This window comes from Hyla sarda, unplaced genomic scaffold (assembly GCF_029499605.1).
Source record: "Hyla sarda isolate aHylSar1 unplaced genomic scaffold, aHylSar1.hap1 scaffold_1181, whole genome shotgun sequence".
Classification (NCBI taxonomy): Eukaryota; Metazoa; Chordata; class Amphibia; order Anura; family Hylidae; genus Hyla; species Hyla sarda.
The window spans coordinates 34191-55376 of NW_026607804.1; the positions used below are offsets into that span (position 1 = coordinate 34191).

At 46.0% G+C, this 21186-nt stretch overlaps 9 non-coding genes and 1 pseudogene across 9 annotated transcripts; all 10 read right to left on the reverse strand.

The window, feature by feature from the left end:
• Nucleotides 1-329: 329 nt before the first annotated feature.
• LOC130302762 (U2 spliceosomal RNA) lies at nucleotides 330-520 on the reverse strand. Its single transcript, XR_008852920.1, has one exon. It is a non-coding gene; the product is annotated as a U2 spliceosomal RNA (small nuclear RNA).
• A 2074-nt stretch (nucleotides 521-2594) lies between these two features.
• Nucleotides 2595-2785, reverse strand: LOC130302763 (U2 spliceosomal RNA). The gene has a single exon (XR_008852921.1). It is a non-coding gene; the product is annotated as a U2 spliceosomal RNA (small nuclear RNA).
• Nucleotides 2786-4855: 2070 nt separating this feature from the next.
• On the reverse strand, nucleotides 4856-5046 carry LOC130302764 (U2 spliceosomal RNA). The gene has a single exon (XR_008852922.1). It is a non-coding gene; the product is annotated as a U2 spliceosomal RNA (small nuclear RNA).
• Nucleotides 5047-7114: 2068 nt separating this feature from the next.
• LOC130302766 (U2 spliceosomal RNA) lies at nucleotides 7115-7305 on the reverse strand. Its single transcript, XR_008852924.1, has one exon. It is a non-coding gene; the product is annotated as a U2 spliceosomal RNA (small nuclear RNA).
• Nucleotides 7306-9375: 2070 nt separating this feature from the next.
• On the reverse strand, nucleotides 9376-9566 carry LOC130302767 (U2 spliceosomal RNA). The gene has a single exon (XR_008852925.1). It is a non-coding gene; the product is annotated as a U2 spliceosomal RNA (small nuclear RNA).
• Nucleotides 9567-11636: 2070 nt separating this feature from the next.
• On the reverse strand, nucleotides 11637-11827 carry LOC130302768 (U2 spliceosomal RNA). The gene has a single exon (XR_008852926.1). It is a non-coding gene; the product is annotated as a U2 spliceosomal RNA (small nuclear RNA).
• Nucleotides 11828-13894: 2067 nt separating this feature from the next.
• LOC130302769 (U2 spliceosomal RNA) lies at nucleotides 13895-14085 on the reverse strand. The gene has a single exon (XR_008852927.1). It is a non-coding gene; the product is annotated as a U2 spliceosomal RNA (small nuclear RNA).
• A 2072-nt stretch (nucleotides 14086-16157) lies between these two features.
• Nucleotides 16158-16348, reverse strand: LOC130302770 (U2 spliceosomal RNA). Its single transcript, XR_008852928.1, has one exon. It is a non-coding gene; the product is annotated as a U2 spliceosomal RNA (small nuclear RNA).
• A 2070-nt stretch (nucleotides 16349-18418) lies between these two features.
• LOC130302771 (U2 spliceosomal RNA) lies at nucleotides 18419-18609 on the reverse strand. The gene has a single exon (XR_008852929.1). It is a non-coding gene; the product is annotated as a U2 spliceosomal RNA (small nuclear RNA).
• Nucleotides 18610-20677: 2068 nt separating this feature from the next.
• Nucleotides 20678-20894, reverse strand: LOC130302803 (U2 spliceosomal RNA; annotated as a pseudogene).
• Nucleotides 20895-21186: the final 292 nt, after the last annotated feature.

Sequence of the window (21186 nt, forward strand, 5' to 3'; positions counted from 1 at the left end):
ATATTTCTTCATAAGCATTAATCTTATTTTGTCAATTAGGAACATTCAGCACCCACCCGCTATCAAGGCAGCTGCCTATCATGTCATGCCCTACCTGCACAGGTGTGCTGGCTACTCAAATGATCCAATTAAGGAGGCCATTTAGTCAGCAGCAGCAGAAGTCCTGTGCCTGGACGCTCCAACAGCGGCCAGACACAAGCAGAAGCAGCAGCAGCAGCACCACCTTTTGTTTTTTGGCTGCAGCAGCAAGGCCCACAGGGCTGGCTAGCTGGCTAGCCAGCAAGCAGGTAGCAATGAAAGTAGGAATCTTTCTTTTTAACCCTGTAAGGGGGTGGTGCACTGTACCCGAAGATACTGCCATATCGGGTCAATGCATAGGGCGACGGAAGCAAGCTTCGAAATCGGCCCCCGTTCTCAAAAATCCATTTAATATATGGTCCCCAGATAGGGGACGTATCAGATATTAAACTGATAAGAACAGATACTACACTTGATCTTAGCCAAAAGGCCGAGAAGCGATAACCGTGAAAGGGGCGGGCCCAACAAGGTCCCCTTCATGGGCACTATCACTGCTTGCTGTCAGGGAGGCTGCCAGACAATTTTCCATGCACACTCTGGGCTGGGGGGCAGTCAACCACCAGTACACACAGCAGAACCTAAACCCATACCATTATTGCTAAGCAGCAAGACAGGGGCCCATTGCACTCCCACGGGGCCTTTTTAAATGCAATCCATAACCCGGATTTGCCAGGAACCCTTCTTACTCCTCCTACTTGCATGTGACACTGGGCTTAGGATCTGCATAGGAAACACACACACAAGCACACACCTACCTTTGTTGCCTGCAGATGCCTCCTTGGCTGTCCCCAAACGGTATCAAACCAACACCCACGGGAAGCTGTAAGCATAGAGGACATGCCTGCACCCCATTGGACTTACCTGTGTGGGTTAAATCCGGGTTATTTGACAACCTATGGCGGTGATGGTTCTGCTCAGGCAGAGCAGTGCTGATGCTCCTCATAAAGCTGTCGCTGCTGTGAAGGTTCTAGGTGACATCACAAATCCCTATGGTTACATACACAACAAAGCTGGGTTGTTGTTGTTTACACTCTGCAAGGCCTGTGGAAGTGAGTGACATCATAGCACTGTAGTTCTGAGGGTTCTAGATGGATGCAACAATCTCCTGTTGCTTCTATGAAGGCCATAATAGACGACATCACCAAACAGCTCCATAGTCACATACACAGCAAAGGAGAGATGTTGTTTACACCTAGTGATGTCAGTGGTATTGAGTGACATCACAGCACAGTGCTAAGGCTCCTGGGCCTGGACACAGCAGCGGCTGCAATATCTCAACGGAGAATACGTTTATATATATGTGTGTGTGTGTGCGCGTATATATATATATATATATATATATATATATATATATATATATATTTCTCCGCCGAAATCACTTTTAAACCCATTTCCACCTTTTTTTCCCTTCTCTTCCTCTTACTTTTTTTTCACGTTTTTTTTACGTTTTTCTCCTTTTCGCCTCTTTTCTGGGCGTATTATTCTTCTTTTTCTTCTTTTTTTTCGTCTAATGCATACCCCATCAGTGCAGCAATGCTTATTCAATACCGCCAGCAGATGGAGACACTGGGGGATAATTTTCTAAGGATTTATACTGATTTTTCCTGTCTGAATTTGTCGCACAGAAAGTTGCAGGCCAAATATGTGTGACATTTCTGCGACTTTAGCTTCTAGAGCATTTTTACAACATTATACATAGGTGCTGAATACATAAAAAGCGACTGTTCAGCGACAGACAAGTCGCATCGGCTGAAAGTAGGCCAGAATGTCAGTCCATGTTGGAGCAGGTTTAGATACAGTCTAAAGTATAGATCTCAAAGTCTGTGCACAGAATTTAGCAAGGGCCTCGCACCTTCTGATGCATCAGGTAGGTGCACAATAGCATAGCCTAACCCTCTGTACTTTGGTCTATATTGATGCGGGACATAGACAGCCAGCTGATGACCAATCCATTAGTGCAATGGATGGCTGGAAGCATTTGTCTTTGCCTTTGCAATACCACAGAAGCAATGCATGGTCAATGTACAGCAATGACACACCTGTGTGAACAGCCAGGAGACCCCCCCCCATGTTATGTTACATAGTTACATAGTTAGTACGGTCGAAAAAAGACATATGTCCATCAAGTTCAACCAGGGAATTAAGGGGTAGGGGTGTGGCGCGATATTGGGGAAGGGATGAGATTTTATATTTCTTCATAAGCATTAATCTTATTTTGTCAATTAGGAACATTCAGCACCCACCCGCTATCAAGGCAGCTGCCTATCATGTCATGCCCTACCTGCACAGGTGTGCTGGCTACTCAAATGATCCAATTAAGGAGGCCATTTAGTCAGCAGCAGCAGAAGTCCTGTGCCTGGACGCTCCAACAGCGGCCAGACACAAGCAGAAGCAGCAGCAGCAGCACCACCTTTTGTTTTTTGGCTGCAGCAGCAAGGCCCACAGGGCTGGCTAGCTGGCTAGCCAGCAAGCAGGTAGCAATGAAAGTAGGAATCTTTCTTTTTAACCCTGTAAGGGGGTGGTGCACTGTACCCGAAGATACTGCCATATCGGGTCAATGCATAGGGCGACGGAAGCAAGCTTCGAAATCGGCCCCCGTTCTCAAAAATCCATTTAATATATGGTCCCCAGATAGGGGACGTATCAGATATTAAACTGATAAGAACAGATACTACACTTGATCTTAGCCAAAAGGCCGAGAAGCGATAACCGTGAAAGGGGCGGGCCCAACAAGGTCCCCTTCATGGGCACTATCACTGCTTGCTGTCAGGGAGGCTGCCAGACAATTTTCCATGCACACTCTGGGCTGGGGGGCAGTCAACCACCAGTACACACAGCAGAACCTAAACCCATACCATTATTGCTAAGCAGCAAGACAGGGGCCCATTGCACTCCCACGGGGCCTTTTTAAATGCAATCCATAACCCGGATTTGCCAGGAACCCTTCTTACTCCTCCTACTTGCATGTGACACTGGGCTTAGGATCTGCATAGGAAACACACACACAAGCACACACCTACCTTTGTTGCCTGCAGATGCCTCCTTGGCTGTCCCCAAACGGTATCAAACCAACACCCACGGGAAGCTGTAAGCATAGAGGACATGCCTGCACCCCATTGGACTTACCTGTGTGGGTTAAATCCGGGTTATTTGACAACCTATGGCGGTGATGGTTCTGCTCAGGCAGAGCAGTGCTGATGCTCCTCATAAAGCTGTCGCTGCTGTGAAGGTTCTAGGTGACATCACAAATCCCTATGGTTACATACACAACAAAGCTGGGTTGTTGTTGTTTACACTCTGCAAGGCCTGTGGAAGTGAGTGACATCATAGCACTGTAGTTCTGAGGGTTCTAGATGGATGCAACAATCTCCTGTTGCTTCTATGAAGGCCATAATAGACGACATCACCAAACAGCTCCATAGTCACATACACAGCAAAGGAGAGATGTTGTTTACACCTAGTGATGTCAGAGTGGTATTGAGTGACATCACAGCACAGTGCTAAGGCTCCTGGGCCTGGACACAGCAGCGGCTGCAATATCTCAACGGAGAATACGTTTATATATATGTGTGTGTGTGCGCGTATATATATATATATATATATATATATATATATATATATATATTTCTCCGCCGAAATCACTTTTAAACCCATTTCCACCTTTTTTTCCCTTCTCTTCCTCTTACTTTTTTTTCACGTTTTTTTACGTTTTTCTCCTTTTCGCCTCTTTTCTGGGCGTATTATTCTTCTTTTTCTTCTTTTTTTTCGTCTAATGCATACCCCATCAGTGCAGCAATGCTTATTCAATACCGCCAGCAGATGGAGACACTGGGGGATAATTTTCTAAGGATTTATACTGATTTTTCCTGTCTGAATTTGTCGCACAGAAAGTTGCAGGCCAAATATGTGTGACATTTCTGCGACTTTAGCTTCTAGAGCATTTTTACAACATTATACATAGGTGCTGAATACATAAAAAGCGACTGTTCAGCGACAGACAAGTCGCATCGGCTGAAAGTAGGCCAGAATGTCAGTCCATGTTGGAGCAGGTTTAGATACAGTCTAAAGTATAGATCTCAAAGTCTGTGCACAGAATTTAGCAAGGGCCTCGCACCTTCTGATGCATCAGGTAGGTGCACAATAGCATAGCCTAACCCTCTGTACTTTGGTCTATATTGATGCGGGACATAGACAGCCAGCTGATGACCAATCCATTAGTGCAATGGATGGCTGGAAGCATTTGTCTTTGCCTTTGCAATACCACAGAAGCAATGCATGGTCAATGTACAGCAATGACACACCTGTGTGAACAGCCAGGAGACCCCCCCCATGTTATGTTACATAGTTACATAGTTAGTACGGTCGAAAAAAGACATATGTCCATCAAGTTCAACCAGGGAATTAAGGGGTAGGGGTGTGGCGCGATATTGGGGAAGGGATGAGATTTTATATTTCTTCATAAGCATTAATCTTATTTTGTCAATTAGGAACATTCAGCACCCACCCGCTATCAAGGCAGCTGCCTATCATGTCATGCCCTACCTGCACAGGTGTGCTGGCTACTCAAATGATCCAATTAAGGAGGCCATTTAGTCAGCAGCAGCAGAAGTCCTGTGCCTGGACGCTCCAACAGCGGCCAGACACAAGCAGAAGCAGCAGCAGCAGCACCACCTTTTGTTTTTTGGCTGCAGCAGCAAGGCCCACAGGGCTGGCTAGCTGGCTAGCCAGCAAGCAGGTAGCAATGAAAGTAGGAATCTTTCTTTTTAACCCTGTAAGGGGGTGGTGCACTGTACCCGAAGATACTGCCATATCGGGTCAATGCATAGGGCGACGGAAGCAAGCTTCGAAATCGGCCCCCGTTCTCAAAAATCCATTTAATATATGGTCCCCAGATAGGGGACGTATCAGATATTAAACTGATAAGAACAGATACTACACTTGATCTTAGCCAAAAGGCCGAGAAGCGATAACCGTGAAAGGGGCGGGCCCAACAAGGTCCCCTTCATGGGCACTATCACTGCTTGCTGTCAGGGAGGCTGCCAGACAATTTTCCATGCACACTCTGGGCTGGGGGGCAGTCAACCACCAGTACACACAGCAGAACCTAAACCCATACCATTATTGCTAAGCAGCAAGACAGGGGCCCATTGCACTCCCACGGGGCCTTTTTAAATGCAATCCATAACCCGGATTTGCCAGGAACCCTTCTTACTCCTCCTACTTGCATGTGACACTGGGCTTAGGATCTGCATAGGAAACACACACACAAGCACACACCTACCTTTGTTGCCTGCAGATGCCTCCTTGGCTGTCCCCAAACGGTATCAAACCAACACCCACGGGAAGCTGTAAGCATAGAGGACATGCCTGCACCCCATTGGACTTACCTGTGTGGGTTAAATCCGGGTTATTTGACAACCTATGGCGGTGATGGTTCTGCTCAGGCAGAGCAGTGCTGATGCTCCTCATAAAGCTGTCGCTGCTGTGAAGGTTCTAGGTGACATCACAAATCCCTATGGTTACATACACAACAAAGCTGGGTTGTTGTTGTTTACACTCTGCAAGGCCTGTGGAAGTGAGTGACATCATAGCACTGTAGTTCTGAGGGTTCTAGATGGATGCAACAATCTCCTGTTGCTTCTATGAAGGCCATAATAGACGACATCACCAAACAGCTCCATAGTCACATACACAGCAAAGGAGAGATGTTGTTTACACCTAGTGATGTCAGTGGTATTGAGTGACATCACAGCACAGTGCTAAGGCTCCTGGGCCTGGACACAGCAGCGGCTGCAATATCTCAACGGAGAATACGTTTATATATATGTGTGTGTGTGCGCGTATATATATATATATATATATATATATATATATATATATATATTTCTCCGCCGAAATCACTTTTAAACCCATTTCCACCTTTTTTTCCCTTCTCTTCCTCTTACTTTTTTTTCACGTTTTTTTACGTTTTTCTCCTTTTCGCCTCTTTTCTGGGCGTATTATTCTTCTTTTTCTTCTTTTTTTTCGTCTAATGCATACCCCATCAGTGCAGCAATGCTTATTCAATACCGCCAGCAGATGGAGACACTGGGGGATAATTTTCTAAGGATTTATACTGATTTTTCCTGTCTGAATTTGTCGCACAGAAAGTTGCAGGCCAAATATGTGTGACATTTCTGCGACTTTAGCTTCTAGAGCATTTTTACAACATTATACATAGGTGCTGAATACATAAAAAGCGACTGTTCAGCGACAGACAAGTCGCATCGGCTGAAAGTAGGCCAGAATGTCAGTCCATGTTGGAGCAGGTTTAGATACAGTCTAAAGTATAGATCTCAAAGTCTGTGCACAGAATTTAGCAAGGGCCTCGCACCTTCTGATGCATCAGGTAGGTGCACAATAGCATAGCCTAACCCTCTGTACTTTGGTCTATATTGATGCGGGACATAGACAGCCAGCTGATGACCAATCCATTAGTGCAATGGATGGCTGGAAGCATTTGTCTTTGCCTTTGCAATACCACAGAAGCAATGCATGGTCAATGTACAGCAATGACACACCTGTGTGAACAGCCAGGAGACCCCCCCCATGTTATGTTACATAGTTACATAGTTAGTACGGTCGAAAAAAGACATATGTCCATCAAGTTCAACCAGGGAATTAAGGGGTAGGGGTGTGGCGCGATATTGGGGAAGGGATGAGATTTTATATTTCTTCATAAGCATTAATCTTATTTTGTCAATTAGGAACATTCAGCACCCACCCGCTATCAAGGCAGCTGCCTATCATGTCATGCCCTACCTGCACAGGTGTGCTGGCTACTCAAATGATCCAATTAAGGAGGCCATTTAGTCAGCAGCAGCAGAAGTCCTGTGCCTGGACGCTCCAACAGCGGCCAGACACAAGCAGAAGCAGCAGCAGCAGCACCACCTTTTGTTTTTTGGCTGCAGCAGCAAGGCCCACAGGGCTGGCTAGCTGGCTAGCCAGCAAGCAGGTAGCAATGAAAGTAGGAATCTTTCTTTTTAACCCTGTAAGGGGGTGGTGCACTGTACCCGAAGATACTGCCATATCGGGTCAATGCATAGGGCGACGGAAGCAAGCTTCGAAATCGGCCCCCGTTCTCAAAAATCCATTTAATATATGGTCCCCAGATAGGGGACGTATCAGATATTAAACTGATAAGAACAGATACTACACTTGATCTTAGCCAAAAGGCCGAGAAGCGATAACCGTGAAAGGGGCGGGCCCAACAAGGTCCCCTTCATGGGCACTATCACTGCTTGCTGTCAGGGAGGCTGCCAGACAATTTTCCATGCACACTCTGGGCTGGGGGGCAGTCAACCACCAGTACACACAGCAGAACCTAAACCCATACCATTATTGCTAAGCAGCAAGACAGGGGCCCATTGCACTCCCACTGGGCCTTTTTAAATGCAATCCATAACCCGGATTTGCCAGGAACCCTTCTTACTCCTCCTACTTGCATGTGACACTGGGCTTAGGATCTGCATAGGAAACACACACACAAGCACACACCTACCTTTGTTGCCTGCAGATGCCTCCTTGGCTGTCCCCAAACGGTATCAAACCAACACCCACGGGAAGCTGTAAGCATAGAGGACATGCCTGCACCCCATTTGACTTACCTGTGTGGGTTAAATCCGGGTTATTTGACAACCTATGGCGGTGATGGTTCTGCTCAGGCAGAGCAGTGCTGATGCTCCTCATAAAGCTGTCGCTGCTGTGAAGGTTCTAGGTGACATCACAAATCCCTATGGTTACATACACAACAAAGCTGGGTTGTTGTTGTTTACACTCTGCAAGGCCTGTGGAAGTGAGTGACATCATAGCACTGTAGTTCTGAGGGTTCTAGATGGATGCAACAATCTCCTGTTGCTTCTATGAAGGCCATAATAGACGACATCACCAAACAGCTCCATAGTCACATACACAGCAAAGGAGAGATGTTGTTTACACCTAGTGATGTCAGTGGTATTGAGTGACATCACAGCACAGTGCTAAGGCTCCTGGGCCTGGACACAGCAGCGGCTGCAATATCTCAACGGAGAATACGTTTATATATATGTGTGTGTGTGCGCGTATATATATATATATATATATATATATATATATATATATATATATTTCTCCGCCGAAATCACTTTTAAACCCATTTCCACCTTTTTTTCCCTTCTCTTCCTCTTACTTTTTTTTCACGTTTTTTTACGTTTTTCTCCTTTTCGCCTCTTTTCTGGGCGTATTATTCTTCTTTTTCTTCTTTTTTTTCGTCTAATGCATACCCCATCAGTGCAGCAATGCTTATTCAATACCGCCAGCAGATGGAGACACTGGGGGATAATTTTCTAAGGATTTATACTGATTTTTCCTGTCTGAATTTGTCGCACAGAAAGTTGCAGGCCAAATATGTGTGACATTTCTGCGACTTTAGCTTCTAGAGCATTTTTACAACATTATACATAGGTGCTGAATACATAAAAAGCGACTGTTCAGCGACAGACAAGTCGCATCGGCTGAAAGTAGGCCAGAATGTCAGTCCATGTTGGAGCAGGTTTAGATACAGTCTAAAGTATAGATCTCAAAGTCTGTGCACAGAATTTAGCAAGGGCCTCGCACCTTCTGATGCATCAGGTAGGTGCACAATAGCATAGCCTAACCCTCTGTACTTTGGTCTATATTGATGCGGGACATAGACAGCCAGCTGATGACCAATCCATTAGTGCAATGGATGGCTGGAAGCATTTGTCTTTGCCTTTGCAATACCACAGAAGCAATGCATGGTCAATGTACAGCAATGACACACCTGTGTGAACAGCCAGGAGACCCCCCCCATGTTATGTTACATAGTTACATAGTTAGTACGGTCGAAAAAAGACATATGTCCATCAAGTTCAACCAGGGAATTAAGGGGTAGGGGTGTGGCGCGATATTGGGGAAGGGATGAGATTTTATATTTCTTCATAAGCATTAATCTTATTTTGTCAATTAGGAACATTCAGCACCCACCCGCTATCAAGGCAGCTGCCTATCATGTCATGCCCTACCTGCACAGGTGTGCTGGCTACTCAAATGATCCAATTAAGGAGGCCATTTAGTCAGCAGCAGCAGAAGTCCTGTGCCTGGACGCTCCAACAGCGGCCAGACACAAGCAGAAGCAGCAGCAGCAGCACCACCTTTTGTTTTTTGGCTGCAGCAGCAAGGCCCACAGGGCTGGCTAGCTGGCTAGCCAGCAAGCAGGTAGCAATGAAAGTAGGAATCTTTCTTTTTAACCCTGTAAGGGGGTGGTGCACTGTACCCGAAGATACTGCCATATCGGGTCAATGCATAGGGCGACGGAAGCAAGCTTCGAAATCGGCCCCCGTTCTCAAAAATCCATTTAATATATGGTCCCCAGATAGGGGACGTATCAGATATTAAACTGATAAGAACAGATACTACACTTGATCTTAGCCAAAAGGCCGAGAAGCGATAACCGTGAAAGGGGCGGGCCCAACAAGGTCCCCTTCATGGGCACTATCACTGCTTGCTGTCAGGGAGGCTGCCAGACAATTTTCCATGCACACTCTGGGCTGGGGGGCAGTCAACCACCAGTACACACAGCAGAACCTAAACCCATACCATTATTGCTAAGCAGCAAGACAGGGGCCCATTGCACTCCCACGGGGCCTTTTTAAATGCAATCCATAACCCGGATTTGCCAGGAACCCTTCTTACTCCTCCTACTTGCATGTGACACTGGGCTTAGGATCTGCATAGGAAACACACACACAAGCACACACCTACCTTTGTTGCCTGCAGATGCCTCCTTGGCTGTCCCCAAACGGTATCAAACCAACACCCACGGGAAGCTGTAAGCATAGAGGACATGCCTGCACCCCATTGGACTTACCTGTGTGGGTTAAATCCGGGTTATTTGACAACCTATGGCGGTGATGGTTCTGCTCAGGCAGAGCAGTGCTGATGCTCCTCATAAAGCTGTCGCTGCTGTGAAGGTTCTAGGTGACATCACAAATCCCTATGGTTACATACACAACAAAGCTGGGTTGTTGTTGTTTACACTCTGCAAGGCCTGTGGAAGTGAGTGACATCATAGCACTGTAGTTCTGAGGGTTCTAGATGGATGCAACAATCTCCTGTTGCTTCTATGAAGGCCATAATAGACGACATCACCAAACAGCTCCATAGTCACATACACAGCAAAGGAGAGATGTTGTTTACACCTAGTGATGTCAGTGGTATTGAGTGACATCACAGCACAGTGCTAAGGCTCCTGGGCCTGGACACAGCAGCGGCTGCAATATCTCAACGGAGAATACGTTTATATATATGTGTGTGTGTGCGCGTATATATATATATATATATATATATATATATATATATATATATATTTCTCCGCCGAAATCACTTTTAAACCCATTTCCACCTTTTTTTCCCTTCTCTTCCTCTTACTTTTTTTTCACGTTTTTTTACGTTTTTCTCCTTTTCGCCTCTTTTCTGGGCGTATTATTCTTCTTTTTCTTCTTTTTTTTCGTCTAATGCATACCCCATCAGTGCAGCAATGCTTATTCAATACCGCCAGCAGATGGAGACACTGGGGGATAATTTTCTAAGGATTTATACTGATTTTTCCTGTCTGAATTTGTCGCACAGAAAGTTGCAGGCCAAATATGTGTGACATTTCTGCGACTTTAGCTTCTAGAGCATTTTTACAACATTATACATAGGTGCTGAATACATAAAAAGCGACTGTTCAGCGACAGACAAGTCGCATCGGCTGAAAGTAGGCCAGAATGTCAGTCCATGTTGGAGCAGGTTTAGATACAGTCTAAAGTATAGATCTCAAAGTCTGTGCACAGAATTTAGCAAGGGCCTCACACCTTCTGATGCATCAGGTAGGTGCACAATAGCATAGCCTAACCCTCTGTACTTTGGTCTATATTGATGCGGGACATAGACAGCCAGCTGATGACCAATCCATTAGTGCAATGGATGGCTGGAAGCATTTGTCTTTGCCTTTGCAATACCACAGAAGCAATGCATGGTCAATGTACAGCAATGACACACCTGTGTGAACAGCCAGGAGACCCCCCCCATGTTATGTTACATAGTTACATAGTTAGTACGGTCGAAAAAAGACATATGTCCATCAAGTTCAACCAGGGAATTAAGGGGTATGGGTGTGGCGCGATATTGGGGAAGGGATGAGATTTTATATTTCTTCATAAGCATTAATCTTATTTTGTCAATTAGGAACATTCAGCACCCACCCGCTATCAAGGCAGCTGCCTATCATGTCATGCCCTACCTGCACAGGTGTGCTGGCTACTCAAATGATCCAATTAAGGAGGCCATTTAGTCAGCAGCAGCAGAAGTCCTGTGCCTGGACGCTCCAACAGCGGCCAGACACAAGCAGAAGCAGCAACAGCAGCACCACCTTTTGTTTTTTGGCTGCAGCAGCAAGGCCCACAGGGCTGGCTAGCTGGCTAGCCAGCAAGCAGGTAGCAATGAAAGTAGGAATCTTTCTTTTTAACCCTGTAAGGGGGTGGTGCACTGTACCCGAAGATACTGCCATATCGGGTCAATGCATAGGGCGACGGAAGCAAGCTTCGAAATCGGCCCCCGTTCTCAAAAATCCATTTAATATATGGTCCCCAGATAGGGGACGTATCAGATATTAAACTGATAAGAACAGATACTACACTTGATCTTAGCCAAAAGGCCGAGAAGCGATAACCGTGAAAGGGGCGGGCCCAACAAGGTCCCCTTCATGGGCACTATCACTGCTTGCTGTCAGGGAGGCTGCCAGACAATTTTCCATGCACACTCTGGGCTGGGGGGCAGTCAACCACCAGTACACACAGCAGAACCTAAACCCATACCATTATTGCTAAGCAGCAAGACAGGGGCCCATTGCACTCCCACGGGGCCTTTTTAAATGCAATCCATAACCCGGATTTGCCAGGAACCCTTCTTACTCCTCCTACTTGCATGTGACACTGGGCTTAGGATCTGCATAGGAAACACACACACAAGCACACACCTACCTTTGTTGCCTGCAGATGCCTCCTTGGCTGTCCCCAAACGGTATCAAACCAACACCCACGGGAAGCTGTAAGCATAGAGGACATGCCTGCACCCCATTGGACTTACCTGTGTGGGTTAAATCCGGGTTATTTGACAACCTATGGCGGTGATGGTTCTGCTCAGGCAGAGCAGTGCTGATGCTCCTCATAAAGCTGTCGCTGCTGTGAAGGTTCTAGGTGACATCACAAATCCCTATGGTTACATACACAACAAAGCTGGGTTGTTGTTGTTTACACTCTGCAAGGCCTGTGGAAGTGAGTGACATCATAGCACTGTAGTTCTGAGGGTTCTAGATGGATGCAACAATCTCCTGTTGCTTCTATGAAGGCCATAATAGACGACATCACCAAACAGCTCCATAGTCACATACACAGCAAAGGAGAGATGTTGTTTACACCTAGTGATGTCAGTGGTATTGAGTGACATCACAGCACAGTGCTAAGGCTCCTGGGCCTGGACACAGCAGCGGCTGCAATATCTCAACGGAGAATACGTTTATATATATGTGTGTGTGTGCGCGTATATATATATATATATATATATATATATATATATATATTTCTCCGCCGAAATCACTTTTAAACCCATTTCCACCTTTTTTTCCCTTCTCTTCCTCTTACTTTTTTTTCACGTTTTTTTACGTTTTTCTCCTTTTCGCCTCTTTTCTGGGCGTATTATTCTTCTTTTTCTTCTTTTTTTTCGTCTAATGCATACCCCATCAGTGCAGCAATGCTTATTCAATACCGCCAGCAGATGGAGACACTGGGGGATAATTTTCTAAGGATTTATACTGATTTTTCCTGTCTGAATTTGTCGCACAGAAAGTTGCAGGCCAAATATGTGTGACATTTCTGCGACTTTAGCTTCTAGAGCATTTTTACAACATTATACATAGGTGCTGAATACATAAAAAGCGACTGTTCAGCGACAGACAAGTCGCATCGGCTGAAAGTAGGCCAGAATGTCAGTCCATGTTGGAGCAGGTTTAGATACAGTCTAAAGCATAGATCTCAAAGTCTGTGCACAGAATTTAGCAAGGGCCTCGCACCTTCTGATGCATCAGGTAGGTGCACAATAGCATAGCCTAACCCTCTGTACTTTGGTCTATATTGATGCGGGACATAGACAGCCAGCTGATGACCAATCCATTAGTGCAATGGATGGCTGGAAGCATTTGTCTTTGCCTTTGCAATACCACAGAAGCAATGCATGGTCAATGTACAGCAATGACACACCTGTGTGAACAGCCAGGAGACCCCCCCCATGTTATGTTACATAGTTACATAGTTAGTACGGTCGAAAAAAGACATATGTCCATCAAGTTCAACCAGGGAATTAAGGGGTAGGGGTGTGGCGCGATATTGGGGAAGGGATGAGATTTTATATTTCTTCATAAGCATTAATCTTATTTTGTCAATTAGGAACATTCAGCACCCACCCGCTATCAAGGCAGCTGCCTATCATGTCATGCCCTACCTGCACAGGTGTGCTGGCTACTCAAATGATCCAATTAAGGAGGCCATTTAGTCAGCAGCAGCAGAAGTCCTGTGCCTGGACGCTCCAACAGCGGCCAGACACAAGCAGAAGCAGCAGCAGCAGCACCACCTTTTGTTTTTTGGCTGCAGCAGCAGCAAGGCCCACAGGGCTGGCTAGCTGGCTAGCCAGCAAGCAGGTAGCAATGAAAGTAGGAATCTTTCTTTTTAACCCTGTAAGGGGGTGGTGCACTGTACCCGAAGATACTGCCATATCGGGTCAATGCATAGGGCGACGGAAGCAAGCTTCGAAATCGGCCCCCGTTCTCAAAAATCCATTTAATATATGGTCCCCAGATAGGGGACGTATCAGATATTAAACTGATAAGAACAGATACTACACTTGATCTTAGCCAAAAGGCCGAGAAGCGATAACCGTGAAAGGGGCGGGCCCAACAAGGTCCCCTTCATGGGCACTATCACTGCTTGCTGTCAGGGAGGCTGCCAGACAATTTTCCATGCACACTCTGGGCTGGGGGGCAGTCAACCACCAGTACACACAGCAGAACCTAAACCCATACCATTATTGCTAAGCAGCAAGACAGGGGCCCATTGCACTCCCACGGGGCCTTTTTAAATGCAATCCATAACCCGGATTTGCCAGGAACCCTTCTTACTCCTCCTACTTGCATGTGACACTGGGCTTAGGATCTGCATAGGAAACACACACACAAGCACACACCTACCTTTGTTGCCTGCAGATGCCTCCTTGGCTGTCCCCAAACGGTATCAAACCAACACCCACGGGAAGCTGTAAGCATAGAGGACATGCCTGCACCCCATTGGACTTACCTGTGTGGGTTAAATCCGGGTTATTTGACAACCTATGGCGGTGATGGTTCTGCTCAGGCAGAGCAGTGCTGATGCTCCTCATAAAGCTGTCGCTGCTGTGAAGGTTCTAGGTGACATCACAAATCCCTATGGTTACATACACAACAAAGCTGGGTTGTTGTTGTTTACACTCTGCAAGGCCTGTGGAAGTGAGTGACATCATAGCACTGTAGTTCTGAGGGTTCTAGATGGATGCAACAATCTCCTGTTGCTTCTATGAAGGCCATAATAGACGACATCACCAAACAGCTCCATAGTCACATACACAGCAAAGGAGAGATGTTGTTTACACCTAGTGATGTCAGTGGTATTGAGTGACATCACAGCACAGTGCTAAGGCTCCTGGGCCTGGACACAGCAGCGGCTGCAATATCTCAACGGAGAATACGTTTATATATATGTGTGTGTGTGCGCGTATATATATATATATATATATATATATATATATATATATATATATATTTCTCCGCCGAAATCACTTTTAAACCCATTTCCACCTTTTTTTCCCTTCTCTTCCTCTTACTTTTTTTTCACGTTTTTTTACGTTTTTCTCCTTTTCGCCTCTTTTCTGGGCGTATTATTCTTCTTTTTCTTCTTTTTTTTCGTCTAATGCATACCCCATCAGTGCAGCAATGCTTATTCAATACCGCCAGCAGATGGAGACACTGGGGGATAATTTTCTAAGGATTTATACTGATTTTTCCTGTCTGAATTTGTCGCACAGAAAGTTGCAGGCCAAATATGTGTGACATTTCTGCGACTTTAGCTTCTAGAGCATTTTTACAACATTATACATAGGTGCTGAATACATAAAAAGCGACTGTTCAGCGACAGACAAGTCGCATCGGCTGAAAGTAGGCCAGAATGTCAGTCCATGTTGGAGCAGGTTTAGATACAGTCTAAAGTATAGATCTCAAAGTCTGTGCACAGAATTTAGCAAGGGCCTCGCACCTTCTGATGCATCAGGTAGGTGCACAATAGCATAGCCTAACCCTCTGTACTTTGGTCTATATTGATGCGGGACATAGACAGCCAGCTGATGACCAATCCATTAGTGCAATGGATGGCTGGAAGCATTTGTCTTTGCCTTTGCAATACCACAGAAGCAATGCATGGTCAATGTACAGCAATGACACACCTGTGTGAACAGCCAGGAGACCCCCCCCATGTTATGTTACATAGTTACATAGTTAGTACGGTCGAAAAAAGACATATGTCCATCAAGTTCAACCAGGGAATTAAGGGGTAGGGGTGTGGCGCGATATTGGGGAAGGGATGAGATTTTATATTTCTTCATAAGCATTAATCTTATTTTGTCAATTAGGAACATTCAGCACCCACCCGCTATCAAGGCAGCTGCCTATCATGTCATGCCCTACCTGCACAGGTGTGCTGGCTACTCAAATGATCCAATTAAGGAGGCCATTTAGTCAGCAGCAGCAGAAGTCCTGTGCCTGGACGCTCCAACAGCGGCCAGACACAAGCAGAAGCAGCAGCAGCAGCACCACCTTTTGTTTTTTGGCTGCAGCAGCAAGGCCCACAGGGCTGGCTAGCTGGCTAGCCAGCAAGCAGGTAGCAATGAAAGTAGGAATCTTTCTTTTTAACCCTGTAAGGGGGTGGTGCACTGTACCCGAAGATACTGCCATATCGGGTCAATGCATAGGGCGACGGAAGCAAGCTTCGAAATCGGCCCCCGTTCTCAAAAATCCATTTAATATATGGTCCCCAGATAGGGGACGTATCAGATATTAAACTGATAAGAACAGATACTACACTTGATCTTAGCCAAAAGGCCGAGAAGCGATAACCGTGAAAGGGGCGGGCCCAACAAGGTCCCCTTCATGGGCACTATCACTGCTTGCTGTCAGGGAGGCTGCCAGACAATTTTCCATGCACACTCTGGGCTGGGGGGCAGTCAACCACCAGTACACACAGCAGAACCTAAACCCATACCATTATTGCTAAGCAGCAAGACAGGGGCCCATTGCACTCCCACGGGGCCTTTTTAAATGCAATCCATAACCCGGATTTGCCAGGAACCCTTCTTACTCCTCCTACTTGCATGTGACACTGGGCTTAGGATCTGCATAGGAAACACACACACAAGCACACACCTACCTTTGTTGCCTGCAGATGCCTCCTTGGCTGTCCCCAAACGGTATCAAACCAACACCCACGGGAAGCTGTAAGCATAGAGGACATGCCTGCACCCCATTGGACTTACCTGTGTGGGTTAAATCCGGGTTATTTGACAACCTATGGCGGTGATGGTTCTGCTCAGGCAGAGCAGTGCTGATGCTCCTCATAAAGCTGTCGCTGCTGTGAAGGTTCTAGGTGACATCACAAATCCCTATGGTTACATACACAACAAAGCTGGGTTGTTGTTGTTTACACTCTGCAAGGCCTGTGGAAGTGAGTGACATCATAGCACTGTAGTTCTGAGGGTTCTAGATGGATGCAACAATCTCCTGTTGCTTCTATGAAGGCCATAATAGACGACATCACCAAACAGCTCCATAGTCACATACACAGCAAAGGAGAGATGTTGTTTACACCTAGTGATGTCAGTGGTATTGAGTGACATCACAGCACAGTGCTAAGGCTCCTGGGCCTGGACACAGCAGCGGCTGCAATATCTCAACGGAGAATACGTTTATATATATGTGTGTGTGTGCGCGTATATATATATATATATATATATATATATATATATATATATATATTTCTCCGCCGAAATCACTTTTAAACCCATTTCCACCTTTTTTTCCCTTCTCTTCCTCTTACTTTTTTTTCACGTTTTTTTACGTTTTTCTCCTTTTCGCCTCTTTTCTGGGCGTATTATTCTTCTTTTTCTTCTTTTTTTTCGTCTAATGCATACCCCATCAGTGCAGCAATGCTTATTCAATACCGCCAGCAGATGGAGACACTGGGGGATAATTTTCTAAGGATTTATACTGATTTTTCCTGTCTGAATTTGTCGCACAGAAAGTTGCAGGCCAAATATGTGTGACATTTCTGCGACTTTAGCTTCTAGAGCATTTTTACAACATTATACATAGGTGCTGAATACATAAAAAGCGACTGTTCAGCGACAGACAAGTCGCATCGGCTGAAAGTAGGCCAGAATGTCAGTCCATGTTGGAGCAGGTTTAGATACAGTCTAAAGTATAGATCTCAAAGTCTGTGCACAGAATTTAGCAAGGGCCTCGCACCTTCTGATGCATCAGGTAGGTGCACAATAGCATAGCCTAACCCTCTGTACTTTGGTCTATATTGATGCGGGACATAGACAGCCAGCTGATGACCAATCCATTAGTGCAATGGATGGCTGGAAGCATTTGTCTTTGCCTTTGCAATACCACAGAAGCAATGCATGGTCAATGTACAGCAATGACACACCTGTGTGAACAGCCAGGAGACCCCCCCCATGTTATGTTACATAGTTACATAGTTAGTACGGTCGAAAAAAGACATATGTCCATCAAGTTCAACCAGGGAATTAAGGGGTAGGGGTGTGGCGCGATATTGGGGAAGGGATGAGATTTTATATTTCTTCATAAGCATTAATCTTATTTTGTCAATTAGGAACATTCAGCACCCACCCGCTATCAAGGCAGCTGCCTATCATGTCATGCCCTACCTGCACAGGTGTGCTGGCTACTCAAATGATCCAATTAAGGAGGCCATTTAGTCAGCAGCAGCAGAAGTCCTGTGCCTGGACGCTCCAACAGCGGCCAGACACAAGCAGAAGCAGCAGCAGCAGCACCACCTTTTGTTTTTTGGCTGCAGCAGCAAGGCCCACAGGGCTGGCTAGCTGGCTAGCCAGCAAGCAGGTAGCAATGAAAGTAGGAATCTTTCTTTTTAACCCTGTAAGGGGGTGGTGCACTGTACCCGAAGATACTGCCATATCGGGTCAATGCATAGGGCGACGGAAGCAAGCTTCGAAATCGGCCCCCGTTCTCAAAAATCCATTTAATATATGGTCCCCAGATAGGGGACGTATCAGATATTAAACTGATAAGAACAGATACTACACTTGATCTTAGCCAAAAGGCCGAGAAGCGATAACCGTGAAAGGGGCGGGCCCAACAAGGTCCCCTTCATGGGCACTATCACTGCTTGCTGTCAGGGAGGCTGCCAGACAATTTTCCATGCACACTCTGGGCTGGGGGGCAGTCAACCACCAGTACACACAGCAGAACCTAAACCCATACCATTATTGCTAAGCAGCAAGACAGGGGCCCATTGCACTCCCACGGGGCCTTTTTAAATGCAATCCATAACCCGGATTTGCCAGGAACCCTTCTTACTCCTCCTACTTGCATGTGACACTGGGCTTAGGATCTGCATAGGAAACACACACACAAGCACACACCTACCTTTGTTGCCTGCAGATGCCTCCTTGGCTGTCCCCAAACGGTATCAAACCAACACCCACGGGAAGCTGTAAGCATAGAGGACATGCCTGCACCCCATTGGACTTACCTGTGTGGGTTAAATCCGGGTTATTTGACAACCTATGGCGGTGATGGTTCTGCTCAGGCAGAGCAGTGCTGATGCTCCTCATAAAGCTGTCGCTGCTGTGAAGGTTCTAGGTGACATCACAAATCCCTATGGTTACATACACAACAAAGCTGGGTTGTTGTTGTTTACACTCTGCAAGGCCTGTGGAAGTGAGTGACATCATAGCACTGTAGTTCTGAGGGTTCTAGATGGATGCAACAATCTCCTGTTGCTTCTATGAAGGCCATAATAGACGACATCACCAAACAGCTCCATAGTCACATACACAGCAAAGGAGAGATGTTGTTTACACCTAGTGATGTCAGTGGTATTGAGTGACATCACAGCACAGTGCTAAGGCTCCTGGGCCTGGACACAGCAGCGGCTGCAATATCTCAACGGAGAATACGTTTATATATATGTGTGTGTGTGCGCGTATATATATATATATATATATATATATATATATATATATATATTTCTCCGCCGAAATCACTTTTAAACCCATTTCCACCTTTTTTTCCCTTCTCTTCCTCTTACTTTTTTTTCACGTTTTTTTACGTTTTTCTCCTTTTCGCCTCTTTTCTGGGCGTATTATTCTTCTTTTTCTTCTTTTTTTTCGTCTAATGCATACCCCATCAGTGCAGCAATGCTTATTCAATACCGCCAGCAGATGGAGACACTGGGGGATAATTTTCTAAGGATTTATACTGATTTTTCCTGTCTGAATTTGTCGCACAGAAAGTTGCAGGCCAAATATGTGTGACATTTCTGCGACTTTAGCTTCTAGAGCATTTTTACAACATTATACATAGGTGCTGAATACATAAAAAGCGACTGTTCAGCGACAGACAAGTCGCATCGGCTGAAAGTAGGCCAGAATGTCAGTCCATGTTGGAGCAGGTTTAGATACAGTCTAAAGTATAGATCTCAAAGTCTGTGCACAGAATTTAGCAAGGGCCTCGCACCTTCTGATGCATCAGGTAGGTGCACAATAGCATAGCCTAACCCTCTGTACTTTGGTCTATATTGATGCGGGACATAGACAGCCAGCTGATGACCAATCCATTAGTGCAATGGATGGCTGGAAGCATTTGTCTTTGCCTTTGCAATACCACAGAAGCAATGCATGGTCAATGTACAGCAATGACACACCTGTGTGAACAGCCAGGAGACCCCCCCCATGTTATGTTACATAGTTACATAGTTAGTACGGTCGAAAAAAGACATATGTCCATCAAGTTCAACCAGGGAATTAAGGGGTAGGGGTGTGGCGCGATATTGGGGAAGGGATGAGATTTTATATTTCTTCATAAGCATTAATCTTATTTTGTCAATTAGGAACATTCAGCACCCACCCGCTATCAAGGCAGCTGCCTATCATGTCATGCCCTACCTGCACAGGTGTGCTGGCTACTCAAATGATCCAATTAAGGAGGCCATTTAGTCAGCAGCAGCAGAAGTCCTGTGCCTGGACGCTCCAACAGCGGCCAGACACAAGCAGAAGCAGCAGCAGCAGCACCACCTTTTGTTTTTTGGCTGCAGCAGCAAGGCCCACAGGGCTGGCTAGCTGGCTAGCCAGCAAGCAGGTAGCAATGAAAGTAGGAATCTTTCTTTTTAACCCTGTAAGGGGGTGGTGCACTGTACCCGAAGATACTGCCATATCGGGTCAATGCATAGGGCGACGGAAGCAAGCTTCGAAATCGGCCCCCGTTCTCAAAAATCCATTTAATATATGGTCCCCAGATAGGGGACGTATCAGATATTAAACTGATAAGAACAGATTTTTTTTTTTTTTTCTAAAGCCGAGGAACGTGCTTTCGATTCACCCAAAGTGCAAGAAAAAGTGCAAACGTGTTACACTAAAAAAACGTGCACAAAGGATGCGGTCTATCGCAAGCCCTTCTCCGATAGGAGAGAGGCCCCCCAACAAACCTTACCCTTCGCCTCCGGACCAAAAGGTACCTGCGAGGTTCCAGGTTCGATGTCCCTTTTCGCCGAAGCTACTAGGGGACCACAAATGCTCCCGGCATCCCCCTTGGCGTTAGCCAAGGTATCTGCCCGCAGAGCCGATTACGGTAGGTACCCTGCCAAAGCAGGAGTACCCGGGGTGTTTGCAGGGAGGTGCGGAACCTAATGG